Genomic DNA, 27,509 nt, shown 5'->3' with positions numbered 1-27,509 from the left:
CCAGAACTCATGCATGCTAAGCAAGTGCTCTACCACCAAGCCACATATCCTAGATTATACCATGTATTTATTACTTGTAAGATGTGAAAATAAATAAAGGGACCGGTTCAATCCTAGAATGCCTTCCCCAAACATCACAGGTAGATGGAGTTATTCCTTTTTCTGGGATCAAATAAAACTGTTCCTTGTGCTCTGGAGAATACAGGTTTATTGCAATGTTTGTGTCCTTCTTTCTCTGAGATGGGAAACACCCTCAAAGGTACAAACTTCATCTAATTCTTGATCCCAGTGTTCAGCAAAGTGCCTGACTCTGAACAGGTCCTCAGGGAAGGCCTTTTAGTAGTAGGCGTCTTGAATGTGCTCACCATGGGACAAGTCTCATGTTGCTCCCCAAAGGCTAATTAATAATGTTCAGTGGTCAAAGAAGAACATCCTCAGGAGTCCGAAATGTGGGCAGCAGTTTCCAGCCCTTACATGAGGCCAGGGCTGCATTAAGACCTCGGATCTGAGGCAGAGTCATTATCTTGTCGCTTGGCTTTCTTTTGAACTCACTGCCTCAAGAGGTCTCTAAACATTGAAGTTGTCAAGCCTGGACCTTGTTTGTACTTTTTAGGTTGGAGAGGGCCAGTCTAAACAGGACATCCTCACACAGGGTGGCCAAGGAGGTAGGAATGAGGGGACACACAGGCTAGCTTAGAGTCATCTAGGCTTGGAGGAGAGGAACAAGGAGGTGTCAGAGGGGCTTGAAGAAGGCACCTGGAATCTTGCTTTAATGACAAAAAAGTTTATGTGTATGCATTTTGCCTGTATATATGTGTACCGCATATATGCTTGATGCTGGAGGTCAGAAAAGGATGTCAGATACCCTGGAATGGGAATTATGGCTGGCTGTGAGTTGCCCCTGTGGGTGCTGGGAACTGAATCCCAGTCCTCTGCAAAAGCAATACATGCTTTTAATTCTTGAGCCATCATTTCAAACCTGGATTGGCGGCTTCTAGTGTTGGGAACATATGCCATGTAGCCAAGGGTGTGCCAATGGCAAGGAAGCTGCAGACAAATTTGAAGCAGCTTGTCTTCCAAGAATGCCTTGACCACCAGCTCCTGTGCTCAACCTTCAAGAGGACAGTGTTTGTGGGGTGTTAGGGAATTGAAGCTAAGTACCTGGACTCTTGAGGAGATAAGGGCAGTGGTAGCAGCAGCAAGAGTTCCGAGACCACCTTTGCTAACCCTCCCCAAAATCCTCAGACTCTTGCAACCCAGAATTAACAAGACTATGAGAGTGCACACCACAACTTTAGACATTGATAAAGAACATAGTCAGTTATCTCTTTGCAAGTAACTTTTATTTACAACTGAATTGGTGGCTTTGTTCCTCAATTTTTAGGGACACTTGGAATCAGCAGCCAGAGGGAAAATCTGCAGTGAAATCAAACTCATTCTGCCCCAGCCATAGCTCAGGAAGCTCATTGGCTCGGTATAGCCCCAGCTCTACCACCAGAGACATCAGCACTTCCTCATCCACTGGGTCAGAATCAATGATAGTAGGGCTCTGGGAACCAGAAGGAGTGGCTGATTCTCCCCCTTCTGCCCCTTCCAAACCTTCCACCCCTTCCACCTCTTCCACCCCGAAGCCCCAGTTTTGCAGGGGCCCTGCCTCCCCTGGTTGGTCTGGAGTGGCAGCAGCAGCTGCTGCCGCAGCGGCGGCGGCCCCATGATACTGGCTATTAAGCTTCTGCAGCTGCATACTGGCCAGCAGATGAGGGGCAGGGAGCAGGTTGAAGGGTGGGGGCTTGGTAGAAGGGCTGGCAGTAGGAGAGCCTCCTGGAGATGCTGATCCAGAGGAGCTCGCAGGAGCTCCATTGGCTTTGGCTCCATTTGAGTTGACCGCAGGGTAGTGCAGGATGGCCACTGCTTAGTGTTCCTTCACCCTGAGGTTGGAGTAGTCCAGAGAGGTCATCTCCTGGTCGCCATCCTAGAAGACAGAAAGGTATACCATAGTAGCCCTCCTGGTTTTCTTTTTGGCATTCACTGGATCTGGACTGCTCCTGCATGCCCTGCATTTACTGCTAATAGTGGGCAGGTGAGAGGAAGAGCCCCTGGACAGTGAGCTTTCTTTGGCTACTATGGTTCTGATTCCTAAGTTATCCAAAGTGGGCCTCCCTCCCCTGCTACTCAATGTGGCCCCCATCTAAAAAGGGCACCCCTTTGTCCCTCTCCTCAGCCCCACTATAATCTCTTTGCTACAGTGGTCTTGTTTCAATTCTGCTTCTTTGCTCCCTTCCTGCTGTCTGTCTTTCAATACCCCTAGTGAGTTCAATTCAATTGCTTTTAGACAAAAGCTACTCTCATTTTTCCCGACAAAGCCCTGCTGTATCTTCTCTGGTCAATCACACTGGCTACATGCACACCTAGGAAGGCTAGGAGCATGTCCCCTAAAGTCCATCTTTCCATGCCGCAGTATCTCCATCGGTAAAGTGGCAAAACTTACCTCCTTCACAGAGTTGGCACCACCCTTGACATCAAGTGCAGGCCTTGACATAGTTGGCATTTCAGAGTCTGGGCAGAAGTCAGATAAATCGGTGGGAGTTGAGGCCTCCAGCTGGAGCTGTTCGTCTGTAAGTAAAAGAGAAAAAATGAATAAAGGTGAAAGGCTTTCTTGACAAAGGAAGCACTAGAAAATTCCAAGTCAGGATCCATTCAGCTACACAAGGACGCTGATCAGATTAAACTAAACAAAAATAAAAAACCAAAAAACCAACCAACCAAACAAACAAAAAAAACAGAGAGAATCTGGGCAGGGAGCAGAGACTGAGGTGAACTCTGACCCGAGGCCAGGAATATGCTCTATTCAGCCAGGCTCTAACAACGACCCCCAATGCCGAGAGAGAACACATGAACATTTACTCATACAGGTTATTACAGAGTCCAAAGCTAGGGGTGGCGCTGTTCCTGATTCCCAGAGCAGGCATGTCCCTGAGAAAGCAGCGCACCACGTCAATGGACCACTTAGCAGCCAGGTCTAGGTCTCCGATGGGACTGGGGGAAAGTGAGAATTCGGGAGAAGGATGCCCTAGAGTCTCCAAAGCCCTGTCTTGGGGTATGCCTACAAGAAGACAGCAGACCAGGGGGTTTTGGAGGCTCCGAGGCAGCAGGAGCCACAGAACAGCTGGAAGTAGCTCAGTTCCTCCATGTCTCAAGCACCTACGAGACAGTCCCTAGATTGGGCTTTGCTAGGACAACTGTCCCAGAGCCCATAGCCAGGCCACACCCATGTGGGCACGAGAGAAGAAAGGATTCTTCCTGGAGGGAAAATCCGATGAATCCAATGGTTTTCAGCCTGGAAGCAGCGGCAGCAGTTTGTAAAGCAGCATCTTGCAGTCCTTTGCCACATAGCTCTCCTGACCACAGGTCAAGTCCTCATACCCGAAATACTCAGATGGCTTCTAAAGAAATGATTCTCTTGCCCATGTGCCAAAGAGATAAGAGAATAAAGGGGAAAAAAATCAAAACCAACCAACCAACCAAACAAACAAACAAACAAAAAACCACTTCGAACTCAGAAAATTAAAATTTCTTATTTTTCTGGAAGCATATGTTTAAAACCCTCATATATTCTAGCATTGTCATCTTAAGGAACCCAGTCATTTCCCCAAAGAGACTAGAATTTTGCTGGGACTCTACCCTCCTTGTTACCCCCAGCGGTTGTTAAGAATGCGTTGGCTTCTAAAGGTACCACTATCCTTTTTCCCCTTCAGCAACCGCCTACTGGGAGAAAGGAAGGCAGGGGAAAAAAAAGGAGAAAACATAGAGGGGGCACTTGCTGGGTCCCGCACCACTGCTTGACTGAAGTACAAACAGAGGTGATGCAAGCCATCTATATTTCAGCCATCTATCTCAAGACAAGGGCGCTAAGCGTCTCGTCGTCAGGAGAGCCAGCACCGCCACTATAGCAAGTTCCTCATCGCTTCACCTTCGTCTCCATCTTATCCCTCCCATATGGCACCCGTACCCAAATGTTCAAAGGAAAAAAAAGCCCCCCCTCCCCAAGAGCAACACTAACAGGGGTTAGAAAATATGAGAAAAGTGCGTGTGTTCTGGTGTCGTCTCTCAGGGCAGGCCCTTGTAACATTCCCCTCGAGGCGCTCCAGCCCGCTCGGAAAGCGCAGAGCCCATCTCTGGGATGATCTTATTTCCTGCCCCCCGCGATCCCATTTTCTATCCCCTACCCGATCCGTCGGCCATTGGAGGGGAACAACTTGATTCACGAATGTCTGGACGAGCCACGAAGTGACCACTGCGAAGCCGCCGGGAGCCGCCACGGAAAAAGCCGCGCAACAAGTGCCGGCTCCGCGGCTTGCGCCTCCCGTACCCAGCCCCGCCTGGCCGCCCCCCGCATCGATCCTCCCCCGCGCCCAAAGGGGGATATGAGAAGCAGGGATGGAGAAAAGGGAGAGGCAGGTGGGGGGGGTCATGAACCTGTCCAGGGAGCAAAAGTTAAAAAATGACACCAACCGGTAATCTCCATCTCCATTGCTACTGAGAAATCTAAAAAAAATCCAAACAGCACTGCGGCTTGGCTTGCACGCCTCCAAGCAGCCCGTTGTTTACCGACAGCTCCCCAGGCCTCCTCGATGCGCCCCGGTGAGGGCCACCAGCCCAGGGCTTGGCTGGATGCAGCTCGGTCCGCCAGGAGCAAGCAGCAATGCCTGAGGGCTCCAAGCTTCCATTACCTCAGGTGCTCTGAAGCAGACAGGCTATGAGACACGGGGTCTCCGCGTCAGCGCGAGTTTGGGGACCCGCTGCGTCTCCGCGCGCGGGGGCGCACTTTGGCGCCAGTGGCAGCGGCTCGCGCGCCTCACCAACACTTCTGAGCGTCCTCAGAGTGTCCGAAGCTGCCTGTGCTCCCGGCTGCTTAGCGAACGTTCGAGGTGCCCAGAGGTGCGAGAACTTACCCAAGGTCACAGGGCCAAAAAGTGGCACGGCCCCGACAAGCTGTCCTACCCCAGCTCAGGCGTCCCGCGGAGGTAGGGGCTGGGCGCCGCCGCTTCCCCTCGAGAGGGGTGTGTGCGCGGGAGCAGGGAGCGGGGAGCGGGGTGGGCTGCGTGTGGGTGTGGGGGGGTGGGGAGCAAAAAAATAGCAAGTTGCCCCAAAGATCCAACTTGCAGCCGTCAGCTCGGCGACACTCGGCCCGCAGCCCCTCTGTCTCCAGCCCCCCAAGGAAACAAGAGCTTTGTGCGGCTCCCGAGCGGCCTGATGCAGTCCCGGCTATTGGCGAAGTCGGGGAAGCAGAGCTGGAGAAAGCGCGGGTGCGGGAGGGGAGCTGCTGCGGTTTCCTCTGGACAAGTGGGTGCCCAGTCCCGCCGCCTGCCGCCCCCCCCCCCGGCCCGGGCACCTCCTGCAGCATACAAGTCCCCCAGCCCCTCGGACGGGCCGCTCCGTCACCGGCCGTGTCCTCATCTCCCGCTGTCCCAGCCCAGCGCCCTGCCTGGCGGCCCGGCTTACCTCCGCGAAGCCGCCTGCCCGGGAGAGAGGGAAGCTCGCAGGGGCTGGGACGTGGACGAAGCGGCCGAGCCCCCAGCCCCTTGGCACTTACGCCGCCGCCACGAGCCGCTCGCTGCCTTCGGATTCCCCCGGCCAGGCTTACGGGCGGCCACCCGACCCCAACGCGCCTGGAAAAAGGCTGCAACAGCCGCGCCGCGCCGCCGCACCGCACCGTGCAGCGCCTAGCAGCCCCGGCCAGCGATCATGCCCTCCCGCAGCTTCAGCACCGGACTCCAGGGCGGTGGCGTTAGCAAGCCACCGTGCTTGGTTCTTGGCAAGGGGACCCGGGCTCTCAAGCCCCCATTGGCGCCCTGAGAGCCCTGGCGTAAAGGCACACGGTAGCAGGCTGGCTTCGGCTAGGAATCCCAGGAAGGACAGACCCTCCCCCCCCCCCTTTTTCCCTCTCCCCCCCCCCCAATTTTCACGTCTTTATAACAGGCTTAGGGCATTATTAGCACATGTCCTGGCTCGTGGACGAGTTGGTGGCAAAATCTGAACTGGATACTTACGGAGGGCCTGGAGGGCCCAAGAGGGTGCTGCGCCTTCCTCTAGTCTGGTCCTCCTTGCTGGGAGCAGCCCCGCGCCGATAGGCTGTGGGCGGAGCAGCCGGGCGGAGCGAGCCTCCTCACCGCAGCTCAGCAGCGCACTTCTGCAGCTGTGCCACTGGGAACATTTTATAGCGGCGGCTGGCCTGTGTGGCCCTTTAAAGGCGCTCGAGCTGGTGCAGTCACCGTGGATCTTGTGAAAGCAGAGGGTGGGCTAGGGAACAGAGTCCGTGCGTCCCCTCCGGCCCCTCAGCCCTGGGGGCATGACACAGTCACCTGGGTGGGGCTGCTGGTTGCAGATTATGGTCACTTCTCTCCCAGTGCTCTGGCCCGTATCTGTGTTTCTAAAACTGGTGGCAGCCCGAACCCAGGACGTGGGCTCTCCCCACCACCCTGCATGGACTTGCCCAATAAATTCCACTTAGTAATTTCACCGAGGCGAGGGAGAGCTGTTAGTGTCTGTTTTCTGACCTAAATCAAGCGTGTGGCCAGTACGGGCTTCAATGCATAGAGAGGAGAGCTGTTGGCTTAGAGAAAGACCCACAGGAGGGACTTGCACACGGGACGGGGTAGGCAAGGCACGGTCTTAGTTTCCTGCAGGGCTTTCTGTGAGTGGGTTTGCCCTCTTCGGGCTACATCGCCTCGCCTCGTAGTAGTGGAAGGGCTGAGGTTGGAGGGGGCTTTTCCCCCAACACTCCCTACATTTTGTTCAGAGCTACTTAGAGGGATCATATGGCAGCCTCCGTGGCTTCCTTCAAGGCCCAGGGTTGATGTCAAGGCTTTCTGACCTGTGGTCATCCAGGGCAGAAAGAGGCAGGATGCGACGACGCTGAGAAATGCTGTTCTACGGGACGGGACCATGGGGCTAGGTGCACGCATGCAGTTCACATGGTTCATGGAAAAGCCAAGAACAGGCAGCGGGTTCGAAAAGCTTGCCACAGAGTTCGCAGAGATTCCTCTTGCCTTCCCACGATGCCAGGTTATTTTATTTTGATTATATAATTATTCACATCTAGCAAGAACAACATTTTGCACTTGGAGCACATCTCTCTTGTGTTGGTACGTTTTCTTACAAATCCTTACTAAAAGAGATCTGGGGCTTCTCATTTCAAGGCATGTTCCCTGCGGCTGGAAACTCCCACCGCACCCCTTTCAGGAAGGCCACCAAGATTACCCTATGTAATCAAGCCCCCCACCCCCTCCCACCCTCTCCTTTCAACAACTCAGTTTTTACGCCGTTTGTAAAACATGGCCTTTTGAAAAAGTACGATGTTTAGGAAACGAGGGAGGAATGTTACAAAGGCCTTTTCACTGTGTGTGCCTTGTGTCATAACTGGCTTTAAAGACCTGAGGATCTTTTTTCTTCTTCTTTTAGGATCGCAAGTGCCCTGAATTTGCTCTTCTAACAGAGTCAGACCTGTTTGTTGATGAAATGACCGGCTTGCTGACAAAGAGGGGCATCAATGGAGAGACAGATCTAGGCCCTTCTTTGGCATTTCGAAGAAGCTAGGATGAGTACCCTGGATGGATAACTAGGGAAACCCATTTTACCCCCGTTGGGCTAGAAAGCAGCCTTTCTTGCGCTGCTCATTGCTGCCCCCCCAGTCACTCTGCTGCAAGTCCAACCCGGGTAACAAGCACACTCCACTTGCCATTGCTACACTTCCTCACTTGGCTCGAAGACTCTGATTCTTTCCTGCAGAGAAGAGGCGCGGTCTGTGGGACCCTAAAGTTCTACTGGGGTAGCAGGAGAGGTACACCTCCAAAGTCTCTCGGTATTTGCCTGGGGTGAGAAAAGTTTCTGTGAAAGCAAGGGTGGAGAAGGAGCGGATTTAGGCTTGGCGTTTGAATCACGGTTGCTAATTTGGACCCCTGACCTGCCCCCTCCACCTCTGTTTGGACTCGGGCTGGTTGTAAACTACAGGACACAGCTGGGCTGCAGGCTCCCGTTCCCAGACCCGTGGATCCGCCCTCCATCTATTGGATGACTCCCAGGCCAATTGTTAGAAAGAGGCATATGTTCATCTCAGCTTCTGGAGTGTCTCCGGAGCAGTTGCTCAACAGCTAGCCCCCTCCCCCATCCGGACCATTGAAGGCCAGAAAAAGGAGCGCCCTCCACCACACTTCTATATGCCCAAGTTCCAGAAAGATCCCCACCCCACGGGTGACTTCCTGTCATCTCCACTGCCCACCTCCCAGGGAGTAGGAATGAGAGGGCTATAAGCACTCAGCTTTGAAGCAGAAAAGTCACCCATTTCCTTTTGGGGGAATGGGAGTTGAGGTTAGTGGCAGAGACTGAGTGGGGGCTAAGAAGACATTTGCATTTCTAGGCAAATATGCCTTAGATCACTGACTTCCCAGCCGACTCCAGGGTTAGCTCGGAGCTCCGCTAAATTCTTTTCTCCAACTTAGCAAGTAGACCACAAGCTGTGAAGCCAAGAGAGAAGTGATGCTCACCCAGCAATAGCCTTCTAAATGTCCATCATGAGCCGGACAACGAGCATCCTCTCTCTCGCATCATCTCATCCAACTCTTAGGACACCCCTGTGAGGTTGGATTACCAAAGGTGAATTAGCCTCAGAGAAGTGCCCAAGTTGGCACAGTCAAGAGGAAGGGAGTTTTTATTCTGGCGAGGCTGGCTGCAGTCTCTACCCTACAGCCCTACACCCTGCTGCCTGGAGGGCAAAGAAGAGGTCCAGAGTGCAAGTTCAGGGGTCAGTCGCCTGGACTAAATCCCTTCTCTGCCATTTGCTAGCTGTGTGGTCTTAGGGTAAGAGGCTGTGCTGGTGATGTATGTGTGCTCAGTTTTCCTATTAAGTGTATATTGTAAGAAATTAACAGAAACTGTAAGGTTAGGAAGGAATCTTCAGCTCGAGTGATTGATGCTGGGTGGTAAAATGGTTAGTACATGCTGGGATTGGTGTTGGTGCTGTAATGTGCCTTCTGATTCTTTTCCTTTGACCCCATCCCTGCCACAGCTCACACCCTTCAGGTTCAATAACACTTGCTGACTGAGTAATTGAAATATCAGACTGGGAGGGGGATGAATGAGCTCTCTAAACTCAGGAAAGAAAAGATGAGAATGCAGGTTTGTTTTCAAAACTCCACTCGCCACTGCCAAAGCTGCCTGGACCATGTGACTGGGATAAAAATGGGGTTGGTAAAAGATAATCATGCTTATAGGTCAGTCTGTAAATGTAGAAATGGACCCCAAAAATATAGTCAATATGTGCACAGAAAAGTTAAAAGGTACAAATTTAAATTAAAAAATTGTGTGTGTGTGTGTGTGTGTGTGTGTGTGTGTGTGTGTGTGTGCTTTCGTGATTTCATTTGCACCATATGCATGCAGGAGGTCAGAAGAGGGAATTAGATTCCCTGGAATTGGAGTTACAGGTGGTTTGTGAGCTGCTATGTGAGTGCTTGGAACTGAACCCAGGACAAGTAAAGTAAATGCTCTTGACTCCTGAACCATCTCTTCACCCCCCAACACACATTTATTTGAGTATATTTAGAAAAGCCAATGTGGTAGCACACACCTGTTACTCCAGTACTCAGGAGGATCATTAGTTCCAGGACAGCCTGGGTTACACAGCAAATCCCAGGCCAACCTGGGCTACACAGCAAGTTCTGGAGCAGCCTGGGCTACATATAAATAAGCATACATACATACACACATATATAAACAATTCTCTGTCATATACATATACACACATTCCATACATATACATATATGAAGGAGAATTGTTTATAATAGAAACCAACCATAAAGGTCTATGGCCAGGGAGTTTCCCTTGGTACCTTAACCACTACCTCCCAAATTCATTTTAAGATTTTAAGAACTTTTATTCATGACAAAATATTGAATAAAAGCCCTGGGTACAAAGTTGCATAAATATGAGGCCGAGGTGCGGAGGGTACAAAGGCTCCAAAATGAAGGTTTCTTTGCTTCCAACCCCATAGGACTATGGGAATAAAGCATTGGCCGGAGAAACACCCGAGAGGCAGTGCCAGTAAGGGATACGATTCTGAATTATCCTTTTCTGTTTTCTCTAGTATGTAATTGTATTTACATATTTGGTGTGTGTGGGAGATGTGTGCACGCGTGCCCCGTGTGCACCTGCCGCCGTGTATGTGTGGAGGTCAGAGGGTAGCTTCAAATGTGTGTCCTGGAGATGTAACTCAGGCCATCAGGCTCATTACCTGCGCAATCATCTCAGCAACCCAATGTCTCCTTTTTTTGAGATAGGGTCTCTCTATGTAGACTTGGCTGTCCAGGAACTCAATGTGTAGACCAGGCTGGCCCCAGACTCACAGAGATCCCCTTGCCCCTATCTCCCAGATGCTGAGATGAAAGGTGTGTGCCACCTCATCTAGCTTATTTTTCTTTTAATTAAATGTACATTTATAGTTATTAAACTCCTTGAAAGTATATTTTGTTTCTTTTTTTGAGGCAGGATGTTATTCTGTAGCCTAGGAAGGCCTTGAACTTTCAATCATTTGGCCTCAGCCTCTTAAGTACTTGGACCTATTTTTGTTGAAATTATAAGTATACATAGAAAAAATATTGGGTGCAAATATACTAAAATGTTAACAGTGATTATAATTGAGTAGTGGAATTATGAGTAATATTTTTCTTTTTCCTTTTCGAAATTTTTTTGCAGTATGATTACATTGTTTTTTCACAATTAGAATAGATTCATAACTTGAAAAGTGCATAATCAGTAGTATTCTACTAGTGGTAAAATTATGAATGCAAATTGAAAAAAAAATGGGAAGGAAGTATATCGAACTATTAACGGTTTTTATATTAGCTGCTAAGGGATTGTGGGTAATTTCTTCTCATTTTTCTGTAATATGGTCTTATTATTTTTATAATTAAAATAAAATGATACCTAAAAATAGCGTATACAATATGATCCAATTTAATATATATCCAAATATATATTAATATATCCAAATTAATATATGCATAGAAAAATAATTGATTATTCTGAAATGTGCTTGTCTCTGTGTGGTGGGGTATGAGTGATTTTTTATTCTTTTCTTTATAAATAAATTGTTTCTTCATTTTCCAAATTTTCTACAGCTATCATCTATTATTTTTAATTATGAAAAATGTAAACATTCATAAAGCAGTTAATAGTGGAGTACTTATGGGAAAAGGGTGCCTTTCTGAGATTTGCTTTAAAATAGTTCAGTGTGGGCCAGAGGAGACCGGATGGGGCTATAGATTAAATGAGAAAATTGTTGAGGATGGGTGTATGAGGCTTTTGTTTTCTTTTGGGAATGCTTGAAATTTTTATAATGAATATTTTTCTTAAAAAGCCTCTTTCACAAAGACCATTTCTTTTCATTTTTGCCAACTGTATGTGATTCCCTCCATTTCCCAGACAGCTGTGACTCAGAGTCGGAGTTATTTGTCCCGGGTCTTCTCACTCCAAGTCCAGGGCTCTGTCCACATCCCAGGTGCTGTTGCTGGGCATCTTCTTTTTCTTTATTGTTTTAAAAGTTTTTAAAAAGGTTTATTAATTTGTATTTTATGAGTATGGATGTTTTGCCTGCATTTATGTATGTGTACCTTGTCCATGGTGCCTGGTGGCCACAGAGCCAGAAGAGGGTGCTGGATTCCCTCGGATTGGAGCTTTGGATGGTTGTAAGCTGCCTTGAAGATGCTGGAAACTCAACCTGGGTCCTCTGGAAGAGCAGTATGTGCTCTTAACCCCTGGGCTATCTCTCCAGCCTTTCTTTTTTTGTTTGTTTCTGTTTTGCTTTTGCACTGCTGGGGATCAAATCTAGGGCTTCATGCGTACTGTACCAGTGAACTGAATCCTCAGCTCTGTTTTCTCTCTCTCTTCTTTTAGTAATTAAAAATAACATTTTATCTGATTATAAATGTAATTGTTCACGGAACCGACTTTTGAGTGAACAGGAATGTACTAGAGGAATCATACTAATCCACCCCCAAGCAGTGTTGTTAACCCTTGGCTGTTGGTTCTGTGGACTGTCTCCATGCCTCTTCTTGCAGAGGTACTGCTAGCGGTAAACCTCTTAGGGAGAGTAGTTAGCCATCTCTGAGTGCATCTGCAGCTGTTTAAGGTTTACCCATCCCAGCTCTCTCGTTGTCCCCTTCAGAGGCTGTAGTCTGGGTCCCCTTTTAACAATCACCTCCACCCCAACAATCCAAACAAATGAAGCCCATTAGTGGAAGTTCAGGTGACCCTTCTTCCCTCACCAACCTGGGGACTCTGCCCAGAAGCCATCTTAGAACCTGGGCATTTGCAATGCTCCAAGTGGGCCTGTGCCTCCATTTCCCCATCTGGAAGATACTAGTGAGACTAGCAGACCAGTAGGCCCCTGCCAGGGAGTGATGAGCTAACGTCTGTAGCGCTTTCCAGCCCCTCTGAGCAAGGTGCTGGAGCTTCCCAGGCTTGGCCTGCGCCTGCTGCTACCAGCCTGATCGAGTGCCTGGCCTGGCCTGGCCATTCAATGGAGGGAGCGGCTGCATTCCTCTGACCCCGGCCAGCCCAGCAGGCTTGGACAGGCCTGCTTTTGCTGCTGAGTTTTTTTAAAAAAAGATGGAGAAGAAGAAATGGAACAATATCAGTTACTAGGAGGAAAGGGCCCAGAAAAATAGAAATCAACAGATAACCGAACACCCCTTGGTGCCCTAGTCAGGCTGTAGATTCTAGTGGTGCTTTCTTATTGACAAAGGGGCGGGGGAATGTATGGAGAGGGCCAGCAACTGGACCCAGTTAAGCAGATTCCCTGCTTGAATTCCTGACATTTATACATAACAGAAAAAATAAAGATACACAAACAATTCCAGCCATTGGGGTTCTTTCATCTTTCTGGATGGTTCTGCCCACTCTGTTCTTTGAGAATGCTCAACCAGTATAGGCCCCTCCTCTGTGTCCCTTCTAGCATCCAACCTCCCAAGAACCCTAGGAAACCAACCATCATCTCCATGTCGTTGACTTATTATTATGTTTTACTATGCTAGAGATGAAACCAGAGCCTTCCACATGCTACAGCTACAAGGACCCCGTCCCTCACCCCCAGTCGCAATTTGGAAGGAAGGATCAAGGCTCGGAGGTGAACCAAGCCCTAGATCCCACAGCTAGTAAGGAGCAGAGCTGGAATTCACAGCAAACTCTGACTGACTCACCATTGAGGTCAAACTCCCCTAGGCTACTGACTGGTCTGTTGTCTGCATCTGTACCTTCCTTCCTTCTTCTAGAATGGTTGCTTCACCGCATCCATTCATGGTAAATGGTGAACACATGTGGCCTGAAAGTCTAAGTGGTTCCGGTTGAGGCAAGAGCCCAGTTAAAGGCAGTCCCAGTCAGGGACAGTCATAGCCATCTCTTGAGACCATGTACAGGGTGGGAGAGGGCTGCAGCCTGGTGGATGGCAAAGAGGATTCTGGAAGAAATATCATCCAGGGAAAGGCGTAGGGTTCAAAGGAAGAGAGTGTGAGGTGCCAGAGAAGGGAAGAGAGTAGCAGCTAGGCAGCCTGGCCCTGAGCTGTTGGGTTTCAGCAGTGAAGCTGGAGGCCTCGGGAAGGTGTGAGGCTTTGTGGGGGAAGCAAAACTCTGCTTTAAGCATGTTTAGTTTAAGCTGTTGGCAGAACATCCAAGTGGAAATAGCTTGCACACAGCCAGGAATATAGGACTGGAAAGAAAGTGTGAGGTTGTGTCAAAAAGAGCAATCCTCGGGATGACTTTGGGCCAAACTGTGGAGAACTTTCCCCTGCCTCCATCTATTGACACAGAGAGGAGCTTTCTCCTGAGGACCCTAGAGACACTGTCTTTACTGCACCCCCCCCTCCATCTCTGGCTCCTCTAGCCTAGCACAATCATAGACACATGCTTCAAATCCCTGAAGGGTAGAGTGAGGGGATCTCAGTCTGTAAATTTTTCCATGCCAAGGACTGACAGGGGCCTCATCACGCTTTTCTGAATATATGTAGGCTAGGCCTTCAGGGTGCCGGATCCTCCCTGGTTTCTCTTCAGCTTCTGGAACACAAGCCTTTGGGGTCTTGTGTGTTCTCTTCTTTTTGCCACCTGCCATTCTCAGCATAACACAGTATCTCTCAATCCACTTGTTTTTTTTTTGTTTGTTTGTTTTTGGTTTTGTTTTTTTTGTTTGTTTTTTGTTTTGTTTTTTGAGACAGGGTTTCTCTGTAGCTTTGGTGCCTGTCCCGGAACTAGCTCTTGTAGACCAGAGTGCTGGGATTAAAGGCGTGCGCCACCACCGCCCGGCCCACTTGGTTTTTTCTTTCCGTTTTTTTGTTTGTTTTTGAGACAGGATTTCTCTGTGTAGCTGGCTGTCCTGGAACTCACTCTGTAGACCAGGCTGGCCTTGAACTCGCAGAGATCCGCTTGCCTCTGCCTCTTGAATGTTGGGATTAAAGGTGTGTGCCATAATCACCCAGCAGCTTACTTCACTGGTTTAAAAAGGCAGGGATTTTTTTTCTCTCTCTCATAGTGCTAGAGTTCGAACTCTGAACCCCATGTTGTGGAAATGCTCGACCATGAAGTACATCTGAGCCCTAGCTGAAGCCATTTTCATCTGGCTCCCTGCAACGATGAAACTTCCTTGTGCTTAAGACCTGACATATAATGGCCCTTCCTCTCTTTTTCATCTTTGTGCCTGGGGCATTTACCTGCATGGCCCCTTTTCGGGTCTGTGCCTTTTCCTGCTCAACCTCCCAGTTCTATCCTAGTTGAGGTTTCATATTTGTCCTCCTCTGCCAGAACCTTTGTTGCCATGGCTAAGTGTTCCAGGTTGAGATACTAGCCCCTGTTGTTGCTCTTGGCCTTTGACTTTGGAGGTTAACATGGATGTGTGATTCAGTTCACGTCCATAACCTGGGGAATTATAAATATTTCCACTGGTTCCTACTGCCTCAGAGATTTATCCCTCTGGGGATCAGCTATTGAAGCTAGAGGTGAACAGGATCTTAGGGCACGTATTTCAGAAGGTCGGGGTGCAGGCTCTGTCGTCACCTAAGCATACAGGATCACAGGCCTGGTTGCTCAAGGTCCCTTATGTATTACGGTGTCCCCTTTGGCAAGAGTAGCTGGAATTGTATGCTGGTTCTTCCCGGCTTTGTTCATGTCTCATCCTAGGACCAATGGCTTGGAGAGAAGAACCCAAACTGAATTGCAGTGTACAACCTCCATGAAGCTGACTTTGAGGTCCAGCAGCCTTAACTGTGGATCCTACACGGATTAGGTTTCTAGTACCACCAAGTACATGAGCTCAGGGAAGCATTATTCCTACTGGGTCTGAATTTAGCATCGGGGTCATGTTCACTGAACACTTACTAGGTGACAGGCCCTTACTGTTCACCAAGTCCTACAACAGTCTAAGGTGTTAGTGGAGCATTGTTATTATGTTGTCCCTGTGTTCCTGACAGAGAAGAGAAGAATAGACATGGTACATCTTACTGAGGCTGTACAGCCTGTGTGTTTGAGGTTGAGGAGTCAAGCCAGGCTGACCAGCCACAGTGTCTCTGCTACTGACCCCGGGACCTTTCTGCCTCCTTAAGAACACCCATTGCCACCTGCCCCTTAGTACAAGGTCAATTGTCATACGTTTTCTTTACTCCATGTTCAGTGATCATCATCATTATCATCCATCCTATCTTCTAATCAAAGGAGGAAAGCTCAGAGAAGGGAAGTGACTGGACGGCCCAGCTAGCAAGTGAGAACACTGGTGCTGGAAGCCACTTCTGCCTGCCTCACCTTCTCTTTTCTCCCCTCCTGTAGGGATAAGTCCCGCCCCTTAGGGGGCGTGTTCGCCTCGGGCCAATGTCTGCCTATAAATTTGGCGAGCAAGCTCCGAGCGCTTGCTTCTGCTTTCCTGGTCTCCGCGGGAACGGTGGTTCTGTAAGTCTATTTCTACATTAAAGCTATATATATATTTTTACACTCTGTCTGCATTCATTTACGCCGTTACATTTTGGCGTCCAACGTCGGGCTATTTTGCCCCCAACTCAAGCGGGTAGCCCGCTAGCTAACACAGCACCCTCCCCGGTGCTGTTTTTCAGTTCGTGACTCCGGCCCCAGTGCCGAGTCCGAGACACACTCGCGACACAGGCCCATTCTGCCTGCCTTGGCTAAGTTTTGCAGCGGAACCCCACTGCCTGAATTAGCAGAAGCTCAAGTACTTGCGGTTTTGCAACAAAAGCTGCCACAGCGTCAGATTTGGTCTGTTACAAAGTGACTTGGCCGGTTGTGGTGGCCCACGCAGGTAGGATTTGCTGAAGGAGGCAGAGGCAGGAGGATCACAAGTTTGAGGCCGGCCAGGCAGTGGTAGAGCACGCCTTTAATCCCAGCACTTGGGAAGCAGAGGCAGGCAGATCTCTGTGAGTTTGAGGCCTGCCAGGCCTTGGTAGTGCACGCCTTCAATCCCAGCACTTGGGAGGCAGAGACAGGCGGATCTCTGTGAGTTCAAGGCCAGCCTGGTCTACAAGAGCTAGTTCTAGGACAGGCTCCAAAAACACAGAGACCACCACTGGCAGGAACCGATCTTTGCAGGTAAAAAAATTTTCTTTTATAAATAAAATGTCTGAACACATTACTATTCAAGAATTTAATGATTTTTTTAATTGTACCATGTGGGAGATTTTACAAGAGGTGTCTATCACCCCACATATATGGATCCTTCTGGGATTCGTAGTTTTCATTGGCACCAAATGGTTTGATAATAGAAATATGATAAAGTCTTTACGAGACGAATCCAGGATTCTTAAGGTAGAGATTGAACGCTTAAAAACAATTGAGAATGATAACAATCTTCTCAAGAATCAGTTTGAAGTTCTCCAGGCTGATAACAATCTTCTCAAGAATCAGGTTGAAGTTCTCCAGACTGATAACAATCTTTTCGAGAATCGGTTTGAAGTTCTCCAGGCTGATAACAATCTTCTCAAGAATCAGGTTGAAGTTCTTCAGGCTGATGTTAAGGAGAAATTCATTACTATGGAAGAGGGAACAGCTGATCTGGACCATAAGATTCAGTCCCTTTCTGTTGGAAATGAAACATTACCTGAGAGAATCAAAACTGCTGAATGTGACAATCGGATTTTGTCTAAAGCTTATGACAGATTGACGGAAAGATTGTCAATACAAGAAGGCACGGTTTATGCCATAAAAATTATGTCCAAAGATGAGATGTTATCTCTAACGGACAAACTTCATATTTTAGAATCCTCAATGAAGGCTTTGGAACATAATTCTGGACAGGAGATTCAGACATTGCAGAAAGCAATGGTGAATAGAATTGAAAAGATTGAGGAATTTCTAAATTCTGATGAGGAAGAGCAAAGGGTAGAAAGGAAAATTTTAACTACATCTGTGGGTAAGTCTCTCCGGGACAATTTCCACAAAGCTCTACCTACAGCTCTACCTGCCTTTCCAGTAATAACAACAGAGAAGGTGATTGGTTCCAAAAACCCTAGGGTCATCAAGGAGGATACATGGGAACCTGTGCGTATGAATGATCTCAAGGAAATAAAACAGGCTGTCATGACTTTTGGGATGCAAGCCTCTTTTGTTAAGGAGATGCTAAGATCTTGGGCCACGACAAGCAGAGCAACCCCCTCAGACTGGCTCCAGCTGAGCTCTGCGGTACTGGAGAGTGGACCGCAATTGAAATGGAAATGCTTATTCAGGCAAGAGGCTAGACTCTTAGAACAGCAGGAAAAAGCGAAGGGAATTGACATTTCCCTAGATCAAATTCTAGGTGAAGGGCTCTTTTCTGATCCTCAGGAACAAGCTAATTTGGATGAAAACACACTCTCCATGTGTACTACAGCAGCCTTAAGGGCTTGGGACAGGGTACAAGACCCAGGACAGAGAATGGAATCATTTGTCAGAGTTAAACAGGGTCAGAGAGAACCCTTTAGTGACTTTTTACAAAGATTAACTAAGGCTGTACAAATAGGAATATCTGACCCAGAAGCAAGACGTATAATGATTGAGTCTTTGGCTTATGAAAATGCAAATGTGGAATGCAAAAGGATTTTGGGTCCTTTAAAGCTCAGATCAGCACCGTTGGAAGAATGGGTCTTGCATACACTCAATGTTGATACATTTGATTATGGCACTGAAGCATGGGTAGAAGAAGCAATTTCCAATGTTAAAGGAGACACCAGAATACCAAATGTTTTAATTGTGGAAAAATGGGTCATATTAAAAGGAATTGTAAACAACGGATTTTCAGAAATAATAATAATAATAATAATGCATCTTTCAGAAATAATAATAATAATGCATCTTCTAGAAATAACAGAAATAGGAGGACTCAGCCTTCAGGTTTATGTAGAAGATGTGGAAAGGGCAGACATTGGACGAATGAATGCAGGTCTACAAGAGATAGACAAGGCAACCTGATACAGCCGGGAAACGTGAGAGGGGGGGCCTCACAGGCCCCCATGGCAAACATGGTTCAGTCATATCCAGTTTCTGCAGAGAACGTGCCTCATCAGGACAATTAGGAAGCCCCATGCCTACTGTTACAAGCAATAATGATCAGAAAGATAAGTTACGTGTGTTTTGGCAAACTTCTATAAATGATCAAAGACCTAAACTGAGAGTGTGTGTAAATGGCATTTTTATTACTGGCCTGCTGGACACGGGTGCTGATGTAAGTATCATTACCCCAGAATCTTGGCATCCGTATTGGCCTCTTCAGAATGTAAATGTTCAGCTCCTGGGAATTGGAACCCTATCTCGAGTAAGGCAGAGCACGAGATGGGTTGAATGTATAGGGCCAGAGGGACAAATAGGAAAATTAAAGCCATATGTAGCCAATATTGCAATGAATTTATGGGGTCGTGACCTATTACAACAATGGAATACTGAAATTAACATTCCTGCTAAATCTAGAGCCTATATTTCTGAGAATAATATTAAAAGATATTACAAACTGAGAAAACCGGCCATTCGGGCTGTAAAAGAACAAGCAATTGATGTCCCGTCAGAGATACCAACAGCCTTGCCTCTAAAATGGTTGACTGAGAAACCAATATGGACAAAGCAATGGCCTTTAGCTGAGGAAAAGTTACAGGCTTTAGAACAGCTGGTACAAGAACAATTAGATGCTGGACATATAGAAGAATCTACCAGCCCTTGGAATTCTCCTGTATTTGTGGTTAAGAAAAAATCAGGTAAATGGAGAATGGTGACAGATCTCAGGGCCATCAACAAGGTTATTCAACCTATGGGCCCTCTGCAATCTGGAATTCCTTTGCCCTCTTTATTACCAAAAGGATGGCCTCTCATAGTTATTGATTTAAAGGATTGTTTTTTCACTATACCTTTGCAAAAAGAAGATAGAGAAAAATTTGCCTTCACAGTGCCTACTTATAACAATTCTCAACCTTCGAGGAGGTACCACTGGACCGTTCTCCCCCAGGGTATGTTAAATAGCCCCTCCCTGTGCCAATATTTTGTGAACCAACCATTACAAATAATACGCAAGAAATTTCCCAAATCTATAGTATACCATTACATGGACGACATCTTGTTATCCGATTCAAACATGGATACCTTGAACAGACTGTTTGAAGAAATAAAGATACTTTTACCTAAATGGGGATTGCAATTAGCTCCTGAAAAGATTCAGAAGGGAGATTCTGTTAATTATTTAGGTTATAAAATAGGTTTGCAAAAAATTAAGACACAAAAAGCACAAATTAGGAGAGATCGCCTACGGACTCTTAATGACTTTCAAAGACTGTTAGGAGACATTTCCAGTCTACGACCAGCTATTGGAATAACACCTGATTTAATAATTCATTTGAACAAAACCTTGGATGGTGATAAAGATTTAAACAGTCCCAGAGAATTAACAGCTGAAGCAGAAAAGTAACTGACAATGATTGAGGAAAAATTACAACAGGCACATGTGGACAGGGTGAATCCAGAGCTCGATTGTATTCTCGTCATACTACCATCAAAAATTTCTCCTACAGGAATTTTAATGCAGAGAGATGATATTATTTTGGAATGGATCTTTTTACCACATAAACCAAGTAAGAAACTGAAAACTTATGTGGAAAAAGTCTCTGAGTTAATTATAAAAGGCAAGCTGAGACTTCGTCAACTAGCAGGCATAGACCCAGCAGAAATTATAGTGCCTTTCACTGCTGATGAACTAAAGAAATTATGGGAAGATAATGAACCATGGCAAAGAGCTTGTGCTAATTTCTTGGGAGACATTAATAACAACTATCCAAAAAGCAAGCGGCTTAACTTCATAAAGAGAACTTCTTGGATTCTTCCTCGAATCGTCCGTGATGCTCCAATAACTGGAGCCCGTACATTCTATACTGATGCCAATAAATCAGGGAAGGCAGGATACAAATCAGAAGACTTGGATAAGGTGGAACAAAGTCCGTATACTTCTGTCCAGAAGGCGGAATTATATGCCATTCTTATGGTGCTAAGGGATTTTAAAGAACCTATTAATATAGTTACAGATTCACAATACGCAGAAAGAGTTATTTTACATATTGAAACTGCTGAATTTATACCTGATGATACTGAACTAACCTCATTGTTCCTCCAGGTTCAAGATTTGATCAGGAACAGGCTTTGCCCTATGTACATAACACACATCCGATCCCATACGGGTCTGCCAGGTCCTCTAGCACAAGGTAATGCAGAAATTGATCAATTATTGATTGGTAGTGTGCTACAAGCCTCTGAATTTCATAAAAAACATCATGTTAATAGCAAAGGTTTGAAGAAAGAGTTTTCAATTACATGGCAACAAGCTAAGGAGATTGTAAAGAAATGCCCTACTTGCTCTTTCTATAACCAAACGCCACTGCCTGCAGGGGCTAATCCAAAGGGCACCCAAAGGAATGAAATCTGGCAGATGGATGTGTTCCACTTTGCAGAATTTGGCAAATTAAAATATGTACACCACACCATAGACACGTATTCAGGTTTTCAATGGGCTACTGCCCTGAGCTCAGAAAAGGCTGATTCAGTAATCACACATTTATTGGAAGTTATGGCCATCATGGGTATACCTGCGCAAATAAAGACAGATAATGGTCCAGCATATGTATCTAAGAAAATGAAACGCTTTTTTGATTATTATAATATAAAACACATTACAGGTATACCAAATAATCCTACAGGTCAGGCAGTTATAGAAAGATCAAATCGTACTATAAAGGATATGCTGAACAAACAGAAAGGGACTGAAAATACCCCCAGAAATAGATTACATAATGCTTTACTAACCTTGAATTTTCTTAACGCTAATGAGAAAGGAACGACAGCAGCAGAAAGACATTGGATAATGGAAAAGTCTGCTGAACTAAATCAACCGATTTATTTCAAAGATGTGCTGACCTCTCAGTGGAAGCCAGGAGATGTGCTACGTTGGGGAAGGGGTTTTGCTCTTGTTTCCACAGGAGAAGAAAAATTGTGGATACCATCAAAATTAATAAAGTTTCGATTTGAAGAGGAGAAACCTCTTGGAAAGGAGAAATGACAACTCATCCACAACGATGATATTCATACAGGTGGTAAGAAAAACATATAGAATGGGGGCAGGGTTCTGTTCTTATCTCCACAGGAAAACACTCATCTTTGAGAAATTCAAGGGACCCTGGATGTTTGGATACTGACAGATGGAAAAATACCTGCCCAATAGGAAATATCAAGACAACTGAATGGGTTGTGTAAGTAATATTAAACCATATTTCTAAATTTATAAAGCTGGTTTTGAAGTTGGACTCTGGCTCAGTCCCTCTCCAATTCCAAGCCTGTTAGTAAGAGAAAAACCCAGAGTTTCTGGAGTTTCTGTCTCATGTCAAGAGCCATGATATGGGACAGAAAGAAATATGAGTTTAGAAAACATCTTTGCTTCTCTTCATATCTATCATACTTTTCATTGAATATATCTATCATGTCTTTCATTGAATATATATATATGTCTATATGATTAATGTTTAAGTTTTTCATAATGAACAATGAGTTTTTCCTGAAGTGACATTTGAAGTTTCCAGGAAGAAGATGGGGCCCCATAACAACAACTCCACCTGGTTGATATGACGTCATGATACTGATAGCGCTACTACAAGACCTGCTTTTGGTACCAGCTGCACAAGACAGTTCCAACTTGGTTAGCTGAAATGGTGCACATCTTATACAACATTTTGGCCAGACCTGCACGAAAATACTCAGAGACTATTTGCAATTTTAAAAGACATTATCTTGAAATTTAACCATCATTTTACTTTCACAGGATCCCCCAGAAAGAACGTCGCCCCTATGACAGCTGGAAGTAATTCTAGAGAACGACGTCCCCTCTCCCAGTAAAGTTTGCCCTTGGGTTTAGGGACATCATTTAGGGGTTGATTATAATTAGTATATGATTGAGGGTTGGGAGAGGAATTTTATAAGCTCAAGGATCATTTTGAAAAAAAAAAAAGAAGGAATGATGGGATAATAGATTTATAATTGTGAGTTACTGCTTTTAGACAAATATATTGGTATCAATTCTTGTATAATGAAACAAAGTTAAATTATATGGACTATTGTACGCATGCATGTTTCTACCTCTGTTTAAAACATTTTTATGTATTGACATATATTGTATTGATATATATATTGTATATATTTACCATATTGCAGTGTACATTTCTACCTCTGATTAAGATACTTATATAATATTTGTGTATTGATATATATTTACCTACTGCAATGTATATTTGTACATTGTTTATATTTGGAGGTCATTTTCCTCATTTGTTTCACAGTCGTTTATTGTCTTAGTCTTTAAGTTAGATAGATATTGAGAATTATATAGACTAATTGTCATCTAAGTTTGTCATTTATAATTAGACTAATCAGGTTCTTTAGATATATAGAGATTATACTCAGTATAGATAGATAATCTTCAACCTCTTCAAAGAGCTGTAGAATATGGCCTTTAATCTAACTCAGAGTTTCGTGATAGTGAGACACAATTGCTCCTGGCAACACCGCTCTATTCCCGAGAGAATGTTGAGCACCAAAAACACTCCACCTGGAGCCTTTCTATTTTGGCAGAACTGGCCTTTGGGCAAAGAAATGCCCATACCTCAACCACTGACACAGATACAGAGCATGCATCAATGGATAAGACAGGACTGTCATATCCTGCCAAGACAGGGTAAGATAGTTTTGAAAAGTTCCTTGCCTTTAATAATGGTATGTCAGTTATGTTAGGCCTTAGCCAAAATTGGTTGACTCAACGTTGCAAACGAGACTTTGGGTGATTGCCCAGGTAGTCAGTTGTCTCTGTCAATTGTTGCACATTTTGGATATATCTCGTTTGTTGAGTAGTGTTTATTCCCTTCTCAGATCTTTGACTGAGTTGAAGATTATATAATTGTAGTTACTCTTTACATTATTTGGACTCCTTGAGATAGAATGTTTAGCAAAGCTTTTGTTCTCAATATTGTTTGTTATATTTATTATTTGTTGTTATTGTATGTAGTTGTATTTGGTTTAGTTCTGTCTTATTTAGACAAAAAGGGGAGATGTAGGGATAAGTCCCGCCCCTTAGGGGGCGTGTTCGCCTCGGGCTAATGTCTGCCTATAAATTTGGCGAGCAAGCTCCGAGCGCTTGCTTCTGCTTTCCTGGTCTCCGCGGGAACGGTGGTTCTGTAAGTCTATTTCTACATTAAAGCTATATATATATTTTTACACTCTGTCTGCATTCATTTACGCCGTTACACCCTCCCCCACGGCAGTTCTCACCTTTCTGCAAAGGGCACGTGAGATGATGCTAGAAGGGAGAGTATTTGGGTGAGGAAAGGAACTAGTGGGAAGGGAGCCAGAGAAAATAATGGAGGACATGAGCAAAGTATATGATGGGTTATATGCAAATGCCATAATGAAACCCATCATTTACACAATGAATGCAAGCTAATAAACAAGTAATAATAATAATACTATGGGGAGATGGCTCAGTCAGTAAAGTGCTTGCAGTGCAGACACGAGAACCTGAGTTCAATTCCCCAGCACTTGTGTAAAAAAAGCCAGGAGCACCGTTGTAGTGGTGCACACCTTTAATCCCAGCACTCAGGAAGCAGAGGCAGGCGACTCTGTGCGTTTGAGGCCTATAATTCCAGCCCTCATATAATCCTATTGCTGGGGAGGTGGAGACAGTAGGATCCCTGGGACTTGTCGACCATCAGTCTAACTAAATCAGTGAGCTCCAGGTTCAGTGAGAGACCCTGTCTCCAAAAGTAAGATGCAGAGAAATTGAGGAAGATGCCCGGTGTTGACCCCTGATCTCCACATGGGTGCACATATACATACATCTACGCACAAACACACATGCATACAAAATAATGAAAACCCCAATACAGCAGATGGGGACTGGAGGGATGACTGTGTCTAAACCTCGTTGTGTGACAGAGGAGGAAGCTAGCACTCCACCTGGTTAGAGTTAAGGCCAAAAGGACAGACTGAACAAGAAGTATATATTCAGTGGAGAAATCCAAAATTCAGTGAGAGGAAGAGAAAGATAATGATGGGGACAGGGGGAGCAGTGGAGAATAGGCATTTGGGGGAGAAAACAGGGTAAGGAAAAGAAATCAAATTCTTAAGGAAAAGGCTTAAAGTGAGGTGAAAGCATAAGTGACCGGCCATCTGGAACCAGCACAGAGCTGCGGGGGGGGGGGGGGGGGGGGGGGGGGGGGGGGGTGTTTGTGAAGCATGGGAGCTAGATCGACAGGTGCAAGGGCCCAGCTGCTGCCAGCCAAGAACTGTCCGGGCCCAGTGCCCAGCCGGAAAGGAGCATAACTGAGAGAGACTTCTCCAGGGGTATTTTGGCTGGGGGACCATGGGAGGAAGCCGCCCTCTCTCACAGCCTGGTGGGGCTTGCCTCTGGCCAGCTCCTAGAGAGAAGGGACCTTGACCACTCTTTGGATTTGCATTGTCTTCAAGCCTTTTCCAACTGTTGCCTTTGGGGCCTGGAATATGGATGATTCTTTGTTCTCTGGAATATGGATGAGTCCTGGAATGGCCTGAAGGATTAGGAAATGCCATTTCATGCTACCATTAGCTGGAAAGCTCAAAGGGATAACGGGCTAGATAGAGAGTGGAATGGTTGCCAGAGTCATTGGATAACCTCCCATTTAGCTCCGTGTGTGTGGCTTAGTCTCGTAGTGACAGTCTGACCCTGGTTCGAGTCTCTAGGCTTCCACTCCTGGCTGGTTGACTTTTGGCAAGCAACTGGCCCTTTGGGCCTCAGTTTCCTTAGGTGGAAGGTGAGGAAAAGTAAGAATATCTGCATCGTGAGGCTGTGCCAGGGTTGGATGAGATAATGTCTGTGGCTAGAAACTCCAGTGCTGTACACATGTGAGTAATTATTCTCCCCTGACCTCTGTTCCCTGCTGCTTGGGGGATGGAGTCAGCCTTCCAATCTGAGTCCAGTTCCAAGCCTGACTTCACCTCTTTGGCCCTGTTTTCCTCTTGTCACATAGGACTGTATGGGGAAGTCAGGCCTATTGACCCACTGCAATGGACTTAGGGTCAGCCACGATTCGTTGTGCAGTTTTTATTCAGGCTACTAATGTGAAGTGAACCCCTGCTTCCCTCACTAAGACCTCGAGGGGACCAAGGCATCACCTTGGTTCTCAAAGAATTCCTGATAACTATACTGAGGAGATAGGAGAGCAGATGTTAATGGAATGGAGTAGAAGATAGGCAGGCGACATCTGAGCCAAGGCACCAGGGACAGCACAGTCAGAGGCCTTGATGGGAACTAGGAACCAGACTTGGACACCACATTAAGAAATCCAGCCTTGATGTTGTGGTCATTGAAGGTAATGTGGGCAGATAACCATGGAGATGGGGACGGTTGGTTACTCAGAAAAGCGTTCATTGCCGTGACCTTCTTCCTCCGCCTTATACCCCTAGTGGGTGAGCTCCAGGCTTCCTGCAATTCTTCCAGGCTTCTGCCCTGAATGTGAGCATGTAAGGCTTGTTGCCTCTCTGATCCCCCCATGTTCAGCAAACAAGCACTTCTGTTCATCCTACTTTTCAGTCCTAAATCCCACCATGCTCTTGGCCAGTATTTGCCTGATGAGCACATGCTCTCCATATAAGAGCCCTTCCAGTGCAGCCTGGTGCCGGGGCTCTTCTTACCACTTCCATTTCCACTAGCCCAGCCCTTGTTGCCGCCCCTCTTCTTTTAATTTATTATTAATTATTGCTATTTTAATTTGTTTCTCAATACAGGGTTTCAGGTGTACTCCTGAAACTTGCTCTGTAGATCAGTCTGTCCTCAAACTTAGAGATTCACCTGTCTCTGCCTCTCAAGTGCTGGGATTAAAGGCGTGTGCCACCAGGCCCGGCTTTAATTTTTATTTGTGTGTGTGCATGTGCGTGCTTGCGTGTGTGCGTGTGTGTAAATGTGGGATGCACATGCCATGGTGGTATATGTGAAGGTCAGAGGAATTGGTTCACTCTGTGGGTTCTAGGGCTTGAACTCAGGTCATCAGATTTGCATGGCAGGTGCTTTGGAGTTTGCGCTTTCTTTCTTTCTTTCTTTCTTGCGTGCGTTCTTTCTCTCTTTCTTTCCTCCCACCCTCCCTTCCTCCCTCCCTCTCTCTCTATCTCTCTCTCCCTGCCTGAGCTGTGTGTTTCCCCTTCTCATTCTGCTTCTGTCATTGATTAGCTCACAGGTGTTGGCGCCACATTCACCCCTCCCCCATCCTCCTGTCTATTACCTGTTTCACTGCGGTAGCCTGCTGATTCATCTCAGCTCTCCAGCTCCTGCCCCCTTTCAGTGTGTTCTCCAAACCATGGACCAAAGAATCCTCTCCTTAGTTCTGGCATCTGCAATAATAGCTCCTCATCCTCCCCAGAGGGAAAGGCAAAGTCTGCACACGAGCTTCTTCCTCGTGCTTCTCCATACTTCCCTCTCCTGCTCTCCCCTTTGTTTTCGTTAGCTCTGGGCACACTGGTCTGGCTGTGTCTTGGATATGGTATGGCACTTGCCTTTTACTGCTTATCTTCGTCCCCCCTCCCCCCCACCTCAGCCGAACATGGTCTCTTTATGAAGCCCAGGCCTGCCTCAACCCCTCTGGTACTGGAATTATAGGTTTGCAGCCCTCTGACCAGCTTAAGGCGTTTCTTTCTTCGCTATCTATCTATCCATCTTTCTCTTTTTGAGACAGGGTCTCATTAGGCATTCCTGGCTGCCCTGGAACTCTCTTTGTAGATCAGTCTGGCCTGAAAATCAGAGATCCACCTGCTTCTGCTTTCTGAGTGCTGGAATTAAAGGCATGCCCTATCAAGCCTGGCCTCAAGGCTGGTTTTTTCTTTCTCAGACAAACAGGTTTCTCGAAAATACCTGGCTCAATAATGAAAGGCCTTAACAAATCTAGTGCATTCCAGG

The 27,509-nt window shown here is 46.5% G+C and overlaps 1 protein-coding gene and 1 pseudogene across 1 annotated transcript in view; both read right to left on the bottom strand.

Moving 5' to 3' along the window:
- Positions 1-1,330: 1,330 nt before the first annotated feature.
- LOC121442843 lies at positions 1,331-5,731 on the bottom strand (annotated as a pseudogene).
- Hdac8 (histone deacetylase 8) overlaps positions 1,931-27,509 on the bottom strand; it is a 264,674-nt gene continuing 239,095 nt past the window's right edge. The window contains exons 5-6 of the transcript XR_005973599.1: positions 2,489-2,613; positions 1,931-1,972 (exon numbers count right to left, since the gene is read on the bottom strand). The gene's annotated coding sequence lies outside the window, so the exon portion shown is untranslated. The remainder of the gene's footprint in view (positions 1,973-2,488; positions 2,614-27,509) is intronic.

This window comes from Microtus oregoni, unplaced genomic scaffold, assembly GCF_018167655.1.
Source record: "Microtus oregoni isolate MIOR12 unplaced genomic scaffold, Mior012 000097F_ref0000449, whole genome shotgun sequence".
In the NCBI taxonomy this organism is placed as follows: domain Eukaryota; kingdom Metazoa; phylum Chordata; class Mammalia; order Rodentia; family Cricetidae; genus Microtus; species Microtus oregoni.
Note: the sequence above shows the minus strand (reverse complement) of the source record. Positions and strands in the feature narration are given on the sequence as shown.